We start from the raw sequence: 13,804 nt of genomic DNA, 5'->3' as shown, positions 1-13,804 counted from the left end.
CGGATATGAAGTATAGTAAACTTGTTGAGCTTGCGAGGCTAATATGAATGGTTCATATGTTCCAAACCTTGATTTATGATTCACCTCCACAATGCCTGAGGCTTTGTCAACTCTTGTTATTGTGGGATCAAACCAATGACACTTAAATAAAGTTAAGCTATTATTTGTGCCTAAGTCAACTCTATTATTTCTTCTATAACATCGTAGTAGTCATGTTCATTTTCATCGTAGCTGCTACCCTTGACGCACATATCATTATTCATTGTTGACTCGTTGACTTGTTGACACCATAGTCTTTTGTATGGAATCGATAATCATTTACAATGTACCCATTGTAACATTGCACAACTTTGGATGGACCATTTTGTAAATCACATATTCCTTGATCTTTAACATCACAATGGCGGACCTACAAGCATAAACAATGACTGTGATCACGACCAATTAAGTATCTTATTGTTGTTTACAGGAAAAGAATGTATACAATTGTCTTTACCAACTCTTTCAACCATGACACAAACTTATTTTCACATTCTTTTTATACTTCTGCATCAGTGAGATGTGGAAGTTTTCTTCGCAACTCCAGATCAAATCGTTTGCACTTAACAAAAACTTATTTTACCGAACCATGTACGCACGTATAAAACTTAGTGTTACATATTAAGTATACTTACTCGATGTATAGGTCAATTGCTGAGTAATTAAAAAGGATACAGATTTGTGTTGCGTCTTACTCTCGATCTTCCAAGAGTCTTGACCTGCAACTGCCAAATGCATGCCCAAGTAGTTGAAATATAGATAATTTGTTAGTTACAGTTAATTGTTCTCCATCATCATTACAAGGTGGGCATGTGTAACGTGTTGGAATGTGAGGTTCAAAGTACATAGATAAGAAATTTGAAATCTCTTCTAAAGTGTACACCTCACAAATAGAGCCATCTACTCTTGCTTTATTCTGAACCTTTTTTTTTAGGTCAAACATGCATCTGTCAACAATATACATCTCGGATTACAATAAATTTCTCAATATCATTGGAAAAAAAAGTTTAAAACATATACCTTTCAGTAGTTGAAGAACTGCAGACAAGATAGTATGACTCTCACCACCATTCCGCAATGGCTCATCAGCATCTCTAAGTAAGTCATAAAATGTACTAGTTGCATCGTTTGTTGCTTCTTCCTCTACCCCAGTTGGTGCATCACAATGTCCCATAGAAAAACCCATTTTTGGTCCTACGACATCAAATATCAAATTTACATATGGATTATCGTGCACCACATTTACCCGTGCATCAAAATTATTCTAAAATTCTTCACTATGAAGCATCCAATTCTGATAACCACTAACAAAACTTTTCGTCTATAGGTGATGTCTAACGCCATGAGGTTTTGCAAATTGATTGTTCTTACACATCGTGCAGGGGCATCTGATCCGATCGGTGAGATCCACTATACTGACACTTGCCATTGTGAAATCAATAAAACTGTCAACACCATCCATATATTCATACGACACCTCATTATCAACTATCCTACGATACATCCATTCACGGTTTGCAGTCATTTTGTCCTATAATATTACAGATATTATCATCACCAGTTAAAAGAGAATTTTAATAATCCTATGATGAAAAAAATATCTAATTTATACATTTATTCTTGTTTGGTGATTGTTTGTAAGCAATTTTTTGAATGCGTAATTTTTTTTGTGTAACACCATCACATCATATTTATATACATCACGAGGATATTTAGAAATATGAAATCACATTTCATAAAATGATACATTTATTTAAAGCATGTTTTCAAGATACAATTTTATATGGAAGGCATAATCAAATAGAAAATAACTTCATGCAAGCATGGATACAAACACATCAAACATTGCAATACATTCAAATCATTCATATCAAAACATATATCAAACATATTACTACCATGCTGAGCATGAAATCCGTACTCCAAAAATAAGAACACTTCTATTCTCATACATTAAAATCATGCTCAGCATGATCTTCAAACTCCATCAAAGTTGTCCTAAATATCCACAACTAAGTGAGTGTGTGAATAAAAAAGTGTTGCATCTAATAAATTAAATAACATATGATGTGCTTGCATCACTTACTCACCACGGGTATTTACCCAATTTGAATTGCTTATGCATTTGCATTTTTTTCTTATTCCTGTTTGCATTGCAATTTTAGACACATGCAATGCTTAGCACTAAGTAACCCACAATTAGCTTAGCAACGTACATGTGAAACACAAATATACAGTACAATACAGGGAGGCAGGCCAGAGGGTTACCTGCGAGGTCGCCTAAGATGGGGGTAAGGCATCGGGGATGTCTGGAACACGAGCAGAAAAGAGGGATGTCCTGACGGGGGTGTCGGCCTAGGTCGGGTGCGCGACGGAAGGGGGTAACAGTGAGTTAGGTAAGACGGTCGGCGGCGTTGTTGCTAGGCGATGGGAGGCGGGCCAGGAGGCGATGGGAGGCGGGCCGAGGGGCGACAGAAGACGGGCTGGGGTGCGACAGAAGGCGGGCCAGGGTGCGATAGGAGGCGGGCTGGGGGGCGACAAGAGGCGGGCCAGGAGGCGACAGAAGGCAGGCTGGGGGGCGACCGGAGGCGGGTCGGGGGGCGACAGTTGGCAGGCCGGGGGCCGACAGGAGGCGGGCTGGGGGGCGACAGGAGTCGGGTCAGGGGCGACAAGAGTCGGGCCAGGGGAGACAGGAGGTGGGCTGGGGGGCGATGGGAGGCGGGCTGGGGGGTGACGGGAGGTGGGCCGGGGGCGACAGGAGGCAGGTGAGGGGTCGACAAGAGGCGGGTCAGGGGGCGACAGGAGGCGGGCTGGGGGGTGACGGGAGGCGGGCTGGGGGTGATAGGAGGCAGGCTGGGGGCGACAAGAGGCGGGCCAGGGGGGCGATAGGAGGCGGGTCGAGGAGCGACAGGAGGCGGGCCGGGGAAATGCGGCAGAGACAAAAACAAAAAAGAGAAAGAAAGGGGAAAAAATAGGGATTTACAAGTAAATTAGTGACGGATTCACGATGGCCAAATTTTGTTGCTAAGTCATCGCTATTTAGTGATGACTTAATGACGGAATAGTTCTGTCGCTGATCCGTCGCTAAGTTGCGATGAATATGGAGACAGAATAAAATCGATCGCTAATACATCGCAAAGTAGTGATGAATTATCGACAAAATATTTTTTGTCGCTAAAATTGCAAATAAATGATATTTTAGCGACGAATATCTTTCTCTCGCTAATCCGTCGCCAATTTGGGATGGATTTTGTCTGTCGCAAATGTTCGTCGCTAATTAGCGATTTTTTTGTAGTGATATATTAGACATTAAAGTGCATCCTGATATCAACCATGACCTTTTGACCTCATCAATAAATTTTATAACTTGTTCTTTTAGGTTTTGAAACAATTTTGTTCTAATTGTTTCACTACTTGGAGAGGTATAATCAAATCCACACTTTGTAATGGCATTAACCATCTCCTTGAATGCATCATCTCTAGCTAACCTAAAAGGTAAATTATTCATGACAATACAGTTTGCTACACACATATCTGCATGTTCTTTCTTTTTCTTCTTTATGAAATCATTTAGAGTATTTCGTTGATCCATACCTATACTTGGAGAAATAGAAGAAATTCCTATAGAAGTAGAATCTGAGTCGCTTCCAGTAGAAGACAAATAACTTATGAGTTTTGATTTTTTTTCCTGATGGCTTGGACTCTAATTCATGAATTGAAGTCAATGCTTGATGTTTCGCATATGATGCTATGCATTCACATGCAACAACATCCTTATTTGGTATGCCTACAAGATGATACCTAAATCTTGTTATTTCCTCATGAAAGTCTGCCTTACAACAATTGCAAAGTAATCGACCATCTGATTATAGTGTAGCATGGTTCCATAATGCATTTTTAGGTCTCCCTATAGTTTTTCTTACATAGAACACATCAAAACAGATTAAATATTTAGCAGAATGTATCAAAACAGAACATTTTTCATATTTTAATCAAAACTTCACATTTACATAGCCAAATTTATACTTATTGCAAAGATCCTTGGAATGTGTTTTGGGATGACACAATTGGCACACCATAAAATATAACATTTTGCCAAAGTGATGATCAACACCCGAGAGAAATCATAAAATTTTCCCTTTTGAGTAACCCCCACAAAATTTCTCATGTTGGTTTGGATGGATAATTTGCTAACAATGTCAATACTCTCAAAGCTTCTCCACAGTGACTACCTTTATTCTTGTGGTGGTGAAAATACTGGTGCAAAGTTTCTCTAATCACTAATCAGCTCATCCTTACAAGAAAATATTGCACTTTCAAGAGAGATGCTTATGGTATAGACAACAAATCATGCAATTTTATACTATTTTCTTTTGTGGCTTTCACTTGTAAATTCTGATCAAAATGGGCACAAGTTCATCTTGAATGATAGTTGCAGATCTCTTCTTGTAGGGTGCTACTAGTAAAAGGATCAAGATTGATTTTATACATATAGAAAGAGATGAAAACAATATTGATTTATCCAGCCAAGCATCTAAGACGATCAAAGATTTCCCTGATTTCTTCTTGTAGGGTAAAACTCTTTTTTTCCTTCAATTTTTTTCTATAGGGTAGGGAGCTCAGCTAGTGAATCTCATACCATTGCACTTAGTGTCTTGCTTTCAAATGCTAAGGTCGTAATAACCTCCCAAAGTGAAAGTTTCTTGCTTGTCTCTAGAATATATGTGTGCTTGCTTTTGTGTGTGTTAAATTACATTACCCCACAAGTTCATTGCTTTGTGATTACAATGGGTATGCATTAGTCATGAAGAGCAGACAACAAAGTCAACTCCTTGCAAAGTTGGAGGGTCCTCAGCCTTCTTATAACCGATAGATAACAAAGCCTACCTCTTGTAGATGTATCTGATCCTAACACAAGCTGGTCAATAGATTAAGAGCATCATTTTGTATGACAGCAAAAAAAAAATATGTTAATCAACTGTAAACTCTATGCTGCAAATGGTTCTACCATGTCATTTTCTCATCACAATTTGATTGAAGAAAGATTGAAGAAACTGATGGAAGAAATTGAGCAGAGTGATGATATAATTCTTTTCAATGATGAAGTGCATACTTTAATTGGGGTTGGTGAAACTGAGGGACCAATAGATGCTGCAAATATTTTGAAACCAGCTTTTGCAAGGTTGACCTTCAAGTGATTTAACTTTCAGAATATACGGGAGTGTCTACTTATATTTGTAATGTGCATTATATAGAAGATTTTATTGTTACTTGTATGATTATTTGTTGTGATTCATTTGCAGTGTATTGGTGCTACAACGCTAGATGAGTACAGGAAACACATTGAGAATAAAGTGAGATACATCTCATCACAATTTGATTCAAGACATCAGTTACATATTACCGATGTGAATACAACTTTTATGCACCAAAGGCAGAATTCAAGCAAAAAGAAGATAAAAAATGCGAGTTAGAGCAAAAATAGACGCCCAATTGATATTGTTACTACAAGAATCCTACACAATCACCAATAAATCAACAAAAATAGATGCTCAACCTGTTTGGTAAGAGTTGTTAGTGCACGCCACCATGTGTTGGGATGTTGCAACTTGCAAGTTCAAACCCCAATAGTATGTTGTGTAACTGGTGGGGACACTAGGGATCAGATTAACCCAGCTTGCCTATAAAAAAAAAGGAGTCCTATAAAATCGAGAACAAGCAATCATTGCCTTCATTACATAGAAAAAAATCCATACCTTGTTTTAGAAGTAGGAAGAAAAAAGAGTCCCACGATAGGACTCCCAACCCAAAAGGAAGAACAAAACAAGTCCCACGAGGGTCGGCCTGTATTGCTCCTATAGATTCTACCAGAGAATGGATATTGTAAGTAATTGTATTACCAGAGAACAGACAAACAATGAGAGAAAGAGGGACAAATGAACTGGTTGAAGTCACCCCTTGCAACAGAATAGAGTATTTATGTTTTTGTGTTTTTTGCAAACTTAGGGTTTTAAGAGTTTTGAAAGAATCGTGTAAAATAAAAAGGGTAACAAACATATTGTGATAATATCGCGAGATTTAGTAAATCTCACGATATTATTGTGAGAAAATGTCACAAAAAAAATCTCATGAGATTTTGTAAATCTCGCGAGATTTAGTCGTTTAAAACGTTCAAAGTAATTCTTGTATTTTTTTTGCAAGAATTTCGTAAATATCGTGATATTTGTCACTATGGTTCAAACACCTACTCTCTCTCTCTCTCTCTCTCTCTCTCTCTCTCTCTCTCTCTCTCTCTCTTTCTATATATATATATATATATATATATATATATATATATATATATATATATATATAGGGATGGCAGTGGACCGGAGGAAAGTGGGGCCCCGCCTTGCCCCGTTTGGACCGGGGATGGAAAGCATGAAACTGAGATGGAGGCGGGGATGAAGGTTAAAATTCATCCCCGTGCGAGGATGGAGGCGAGGATGGACTGACACTTTCCCCCACCCCGCCTCGCCCCGCCCCGCCCCATCCCTGCCCCTTCCCCTTCATATTTTATCTTCTTTTACTAACCCTAACCCTATTTTATCACTCAGAGTCATCATTGTCGCCTCTTTTTTTACGCTTTGGGTAGCGCAGAACGACGACCGGGCAGATGCAGTAGTCGCTGACGCTGTCGAGATAGCTCTTGCTAGTCTGCTTGGAGGTGCCGAAGTTGCGGCTGCCCATGATGACTGCGGAGAGGCCGAGCTGCTCGACCTCGAGGTAGAGCCGCTCTTTCATGTCGTGGTCCTTCACAATGTGGATCCGGAAGGGGATATGTGAATAGACAAGTGATTGCGTAAGGTCAGTCGCCTTTGTCGTCATGAAGGCGTTGAAGTCATCCTTGAGCTTCTGCAATGACTCTTCATCAGTGTCGACAGAGAGGTAGATGAAGCCTCAATTGATGTCGTAGATGACGCTTGTCGGACTGACGTAGAGGTCGATGGAGCCTCAACCGATTGGACGGGGATGGGGGACGAGGCGGGGGTGAGATGGGGATGTGGATGAGTATTTTGAGATGAGGCGGGGTGAGACGGGGATGGGGATGAGTATTTTGAGACAGGGCGGGGTGGAGGTCCAAAGTCTCCCCCGCCACGAGGGTGGACCGAAGATGAAGGTTACATTTTAGAGACGGAGCGGGGGTGGAGACCTTGTCCCCCACCCCGCCCCAGTCCACTGCTATATATATATATATATATATATATATATATATATATATATATATATATATATATATATATATATATATATATATATATATATATATATATATATATATATATATATATATATATATATATATATATATATATATATATATATATATATATATATATATATATATATATATATAAAATTCATTTCAGCACAAAAGGATTGAGTACCTCTGACTGTTGGATCTTATTTTTAAATCCAACAGCCAGCATCACTATTATTTAAACAACCCTAAATGTGTTTCTCCTCTCCCTCTTCCTCCCCCCCCCCCCCCTGAATAGGGCAGGTAGCTACATCTTATGTTTGGGGGTCCAAATGAGCGCCACCTATAAGATCAAGTCTGGCTAGTATCCCCATGTGTGTCTGCATCACTTAGCATTGGAATTTGGTGTAATCGCAAATACTTAAGTACCCTTTACCGCCATTCTCTTCCAGGAATGGACATAAATGCCCTCCATCTAGAAAACTGAATCGTCGGTTCATGAAAAGGACAAAACTGCCCTCCATCTAGAAAAGTGAAACGAGGCATCATGATCGCGCCAAAATTTTCAGAAAAGTTTATGTATGTAGGAAGCATTATCTCTAGGATTTAAAAAGTCCAAACAATCCATTTTTGCCCTAAGCAGAAAAGTCTACCAGAGCATCATTTGCTTTCATCTGTTGTCGCTGGATCATTTGTTGCCTTCTTCTGTTGCCATCGGAGCATCCTTTGCTTTCTTCTGCTACTGTCAGAGCATCCTTTTCCGTCTTATGCGCAGTGGCAGCATCGTTGCCACCATCTGTTGCATCTACCTTCTGGGTGTTTCTTATTCTACAGTTGGATTACCCAAACTCCTATCATTTCAGTGAGTTTCGTGTAAGTTTTCGTTATACAATCGATACGATTTGTAAATTTGAATGCTAAATCTTACTACTGGGTCATCATCTCCATGTTAAATAACACCTTGTATCATATGAAAAGAAATCAATTTGTACATATCCACCTTGTGGGCATTGAAAAATTGTTTCAACGATATGTACTTATGAAGGTTATGATTTATTCAACGATTTATAAGTTTGAATCTGCGATGATTTATACATTCAAAGCAATAGCGATGTGTATTTATGAAGATTCCTCAATTTGTACTTAAGTTTGCTAAATCTTACAACGATGTTTACTTATAAAGCCAAATATTACGACGATTTGTAATGATGATGATCGTTTAACAAATGGGATAATTTGTATTATTATATACCTAGAGAGGCGGTTGTAACATATAATGATGTGGTTAAATTAATGTGTTTTGCAGGTTAGCAATGTCTGTGGCTCATCAAAGAAGAAATACCTCGTCGTTCTATGGGTTGTGTATTAGAGAAGTTGTCCATCAGTCCCATCTATCTGAGCGTTTTGAAAGGTACCAAAATATATTGAAGATTGAGAATGATAAAGACAGGGAAAAAGTGTTGGAATTGTATTATGTGGAGGATTATCCATCAAATATTGAGGCTGAGGACCAAAGGAAGAATGATGAAGAACTAAAGATGCAGAAGAAGGATGACCAAGAGAAGGCAAAGCAAAGAAATAAGGAGGAGAATGAAAAGAAAAGGCAAAGGAATAAGGCAGAGGAGATTGAAAGGCAAAAAAAGAATGAGGAGGAGAGAGAAAGGCAATGGAAGAATATGTAGGAGGATGCTAAGACGGAAGTGCGAAAGTTGTTGAAGGAGCATATAGCTATGCGAAAGAGGGTAAAGCAAGTGAAGGAGGCGGAGGAGGAGAAGCAAAGGAAATTGAATAAGGAGGAGGAAGAGAAGAAAATGAAGAAGCTTCAGGATGAGGAAGAAAAGGAAAGGCGACGGAGGGAGAATGAGTTTGAGGAAGAGAAGGAAAGGCGACAGAAGGAGATAGAGGATGAGAAAAAGAAGGAAAGAGAAAGAAAGAAGAAGGAGGAGGAAGAAGAAAAGGAAAGAGAAAGGAAGAAGCAAGAGGAGGAAGTGGAGGAAAATAGGAAACAGTATGAGGAAGAGAAGGAAAGGCGACGAAAGGAGAAGAAGGATGAGGAAAAGAAGGAAAGAGAAAGGAAGAAGCAGGAGGATGAAGAGGAGGAAAAAAGGAAACAACATGAGGAAGAGAAGGAAAGGCGACGAAAGGAGGAGGACGAGGAAAAGAAGGAAAGCGAAAGGAAGGAGGAGGAAGAAAAGGAAAGAGAAAGGAAGAAGCAGGAGGAGGAAGTGGAGGAAAGAGAAAGGAAAAAGTATGAGGACGAGAAGGAAAGGGAAATGAAGGAACAAATTGAAAAGCAGACGATAGAGGTGATGGATTTAGGGACAGTAGTAGTGGAAAAGCAGTCGGAGGCAGTGGACCAACAAGAAAGGCTTAGGTTGGAGGGATGGGTTGAAGAGGAGAAAAGTGCGGCCAAGGTACATAAATTTGTCCTGTCTGTCAAGATTTAATGTGTTAGTGATTACTATGTGTAGCAATTTTTGTATAGCGATTATTGTGATAGGTATTACTATGTATAAAGATTACTGTGATAGTGTGTATGCAATCAATATTATTTATAGCAATTAGTAGAATATTATTTATAAGTATAAATGAGACTAATTTACAATTGGTACGAATAATATGCTATTGTGTGTTACAGGGAGGTCAGAAGAGAAGAAGTAGAGCACCAGGTGAAAAGCTCGGAGGGTGATGTCAGTGGCCTGTAGTTCTATCGTGGTATGGTCAGCTGAGTGCATATCAGAAGAACCGATTACAAAATATGCACTTCGGTGGCCTTCTGGACCAGCATTATTTTGAAACGTGCTGGAACACCATGACCTACCTGGTAAATAAGTGGAATGATAAGACAAACACATTCCAGTTTGATTCTTTTGAGATCACCATGACCCTAGAAGATGTGGCGCGGATCACTGGCCTTAAGTGAGTTGGCAGTGCTGTCCTATTACAGGATTCAAACTATAACGCAAGGGAAAAATACATGGCCCTTCTAAGAATGTCGATGGACGAATGGAGTCAATGTATTTCTGGTGGAATCAATTCCACATTAATGAAAGTCTCATCTTTTCGTAATAAATGGGAAGGTTGGTCCGCTACTTGTGCATCTAAAAGAGCTGACCAAGAGTTGTGCGGCTTCCTTCTTTTGTTTTTTTTGTCTTACTTTATTTTCCGATTGTTTTGGTTCGAGAATAAGTTACATGTAGCTGCAGTACCTAGAAGACTTAGACGCAGTCGACAACTATGCATGGGGTGCCGCTATGCTCGCACACTTGTATAGTCAACTTTACCGTGCGAGTAAGGGTACAAAAATCGTCGGGGGGGTTTGGCCATTTGTTAAGGTATTTGTTTATTACATATTTAGTACTTGTAGACTAAGCTCACTGAAGGTTATAGTGTTATTAATATATTGTTTTTGTTAGGCTTGGGCATGGGAACATATTATCGCATTGCGTCCTTAGTGTGGCCCTACGATTTGTAATTTTTCAAAGATCGGTCGGTGGTCTAGAATAAATGTCACAGTGCATAATGCTAAGTTCATTTTAAATAGGCTGCAACTAAATGAGGTAAACGGTCTAAAATTTTTTACAATCGGTTCAGCATTTATCATTCAGTATTACAAATCGTTGAAATGTTTAGCATTCTTAAGTAATCATCGCTGCAGGATTTTGTGTTCTTTAGTACAAATCGTTGTCGCCATAACATTTATCTTTTAGTACTGTAAATATTAATAATTGTAAGCATTCTTAGTAACAGTCATTGTAATATATTTATCACTCCTTATTAAAAAGAATTATCAATGTACAGGTTTTGTGGAGACCGTATGGAGATGGGGAGGACGAGGACCAAGAGGTTGTTGTTGAGGCTACGGGACTGTCTGACCGTGATATCTGGCTGTTTAGCAATTATGAAGTCGAGTTGCAGTATGGTAGTCGAGTTCTCCTACAATCTGGCTTGGGACAGTCTATCCCAAAGAAGCCTTTGGAAATGAGAAGGAAGATAAATAGTGGTGGGGGAAGGAACGTTAATTATCACCAACGCTACAGGGATGAATTATTAATTTGTAACACAGAAGGTTTTCATGCCATAGCGTATGATTATAAAGGACGACAATTTGATCCCTTCTATTTCTAAAGATATTGGGAACCTATGCGGCAAAATCTGGAGATTGAGAAAATTGGAAACCCATGCCTCCCAACTGCCCCCTTTCATGTCGCATCCCAGCATCTACAACCCGTATGTTGTCTCCCTTTGGCTACAATAACGATTTTCTCAGTAACAATACATGATGAAGAGCGAACAGAGCTCACAAAAGAGAACATTATCTCCGTCGCAAGGTTCGAGCTATTGGAGAGGGAGAATAAGAACTTACAGACGAAGTTAAGCAATATGGGGAGAGAATTTCACTCACTGGTAGAAATGATTACCAGTGTTTATAATCAGATGGAGGGAACCAAGAGACCACCGAGGATAAACAGTCCACCAAGAAAAAGGAAGAGACGAGTTCTCTATCATATTTCATCTAATTCGTCAAGTGACACGGAATAAACCATAGTTATTCTTTTTATCACGATAATTATTTGTTGTAATTCTATAAGTATTTGTCATAATGTGACATTCTTTAATTGTTTCATTCTTTTTTATTACATCTAACAGACATGTTCCGTTGAACAGATCATTGTAATACGAGATTCATAGATTACAAGGAAACGAACGATGCGATCCATCCATGATTAATATGATGTACATAGATTTCTAACAGATTTTGTATAGTGTGTACACCAATTTTTGTATGCAAATTTTGTAAAACTATACAAAAGATTTAAATCTTGCTAACTGTAGTAAAGTGTAACTTATGTAAATCTAAATCGTAGTTTGGATTAGCGATATTTGCGGTGAACAAATGCATTGAATGTTCGCCCCTCGTAAATAAAAATATTTTAAGTGATAAAAGATGTTTGTTGTTCAAACATCGTGGTATTGCTCAACCACCTTGATTGAAAATCGCAAAATTAGGTTTGCGATTCATGCGGCCAACAATGGCTTTTAATAGTCGTTGTTCGTAAGCGATAAAAGTCGTCATCGATAAGAATATTTTGATGTTGGCAAATCGCTGTATTGCTCTTCCTCCTTGAAAGAAAATCGCACATGAGATTTTCGATGTATGCGGTCAACAACGACTGAACAAGTTCACCCATCTTAAATGATAATAGTAAACAGCGAAAAGGAATGTTTGTTGTTCAGAAATCACAGTATAACTCATCGTCATTTAATAAAAATCGCAGAACTCATATGCGATTTATGCGGTCAACAAAGGCCTGTAAACGACGTTCGAAAATGATAACGGTCAGCATCGATAAGAAATGATTGATTCCAGCAATCACTGTATTTCTCTCTCTCCTTGAAAGAAAATCGCAAAATAAACCTATGACGATATGGGCGTTCAACAAAGCATGGCGCAATGTTCGCCCGTCTTAAATGATAAAAGGCAATAGCGATAAAAAATGTTTGCTGCTCAGAAATCACAATATTCCTTGTTGTCATTGAATGAAAATCGCAAAACACACATGCGATTTATGCGGTCAATAATGGCTTGTTTGCTGTTCAAAAATCGCTCCTTGCTGATCTATCGTAAATGCAAATTGAAATGATAACAGTCAGCATCGATAAGAAATGATTGATGTTGAGCAATCGCTATATTTCTCTCTCTCCTTGAAAGAAAATCGTAAAATAGATTTGCGATGTATGTGGTCAACAAAGCATGGTAATGGTCATCCGTCTTAAATGATAAAAGTCAACAGCGATAAGAATTGTTTGCTGCTCAAAAATCGCAATATTCCTCGTCGTCATTGAATGAAAATTGCAAAACACATTTGCAATTTATGCGGTCAACAATGGCTTGTTTGCTGCTCAAAAGTCGCTCCTTTGCTGATCTACCGTAAATGCAAATCGAAATGATAACGGTCAACATCGATAAGAAATGATTAATGTTCAGCAATCACTGTATTTCTCTCCCTCCTAAGAAAATCGCAAAATAGATTTGCGATATATGTGGTCAACAATGGGTGAACAAGTTCTCCCGTCTTAAATGATAAAAGTCAAAAGTGATAAAAAAAGTTTTCTGCTCAGAAATCGTTGTTGATGATCGTCTGTAAAACCAAATCGCCCAATAGGTTCGCGGCCAACAACGACTTGTAATATTCGCCCTTCGAAAATGACATCATCGATAAGAAAAAATTGATGTTCCTAAATCGCCTTACTTCTTAACCTCCGAGAATGAAAATCGCAAGATAGATTTGCAATGTACGCGGTCAACAATGGCTGGCCAAGCTCGCCAGTCTTAAACAATAATAGTCAACAGCGATAAGGAACGTATGTTGTTCATCAATTGGCACTTTTCTCATCGTCATTGACTGCAAATCGCAAAGCTCATCTGCAATGTATGCGGTCAACAAAAGCATATAATCGACGTTCAGAAATGATGAAAGTCAACATCAATAAGAAATGTTCGATGTTCAGCAATCGCTGAAT

The 13,804-nt window shown here is 38.8% G+C and overlaps 1 pseudogene; it reads right to left on the bottom strand.

Annotated features, from left to right (window-relative positions):
• Positions 1-6,627: 6,627 nt before the first annotated feature.
• LOC149829800 (universal stress protein PHOS32 pseudogene) lies at positions 6,628-6,906 on the bottom strand (annotated as a pseudogene).
• Positions 6,907-13,804: the final 6,898 nt, after the last annotated feature.

Source organism: Nuphar pumila, chromosome 8, assembly GCF_984573655.1.
Source record: "Nuphar pumila chromosome 8, dmNupPumi1.hap1.1, whole genome shotgun sequence".
NCBI classification, from domain to species: Eukaryota; Viridiplantae; Streptophyta; class Magnoliopsida; order Nymphaeales; family Nymphaeaceae; genus Nuphar; species Nuphar pumila.
The sequence above is the reverse complement of the archived record's forward strand: the minus strand, read 5'-3'. Positions and strand labels throughout refer to the sequence as shown.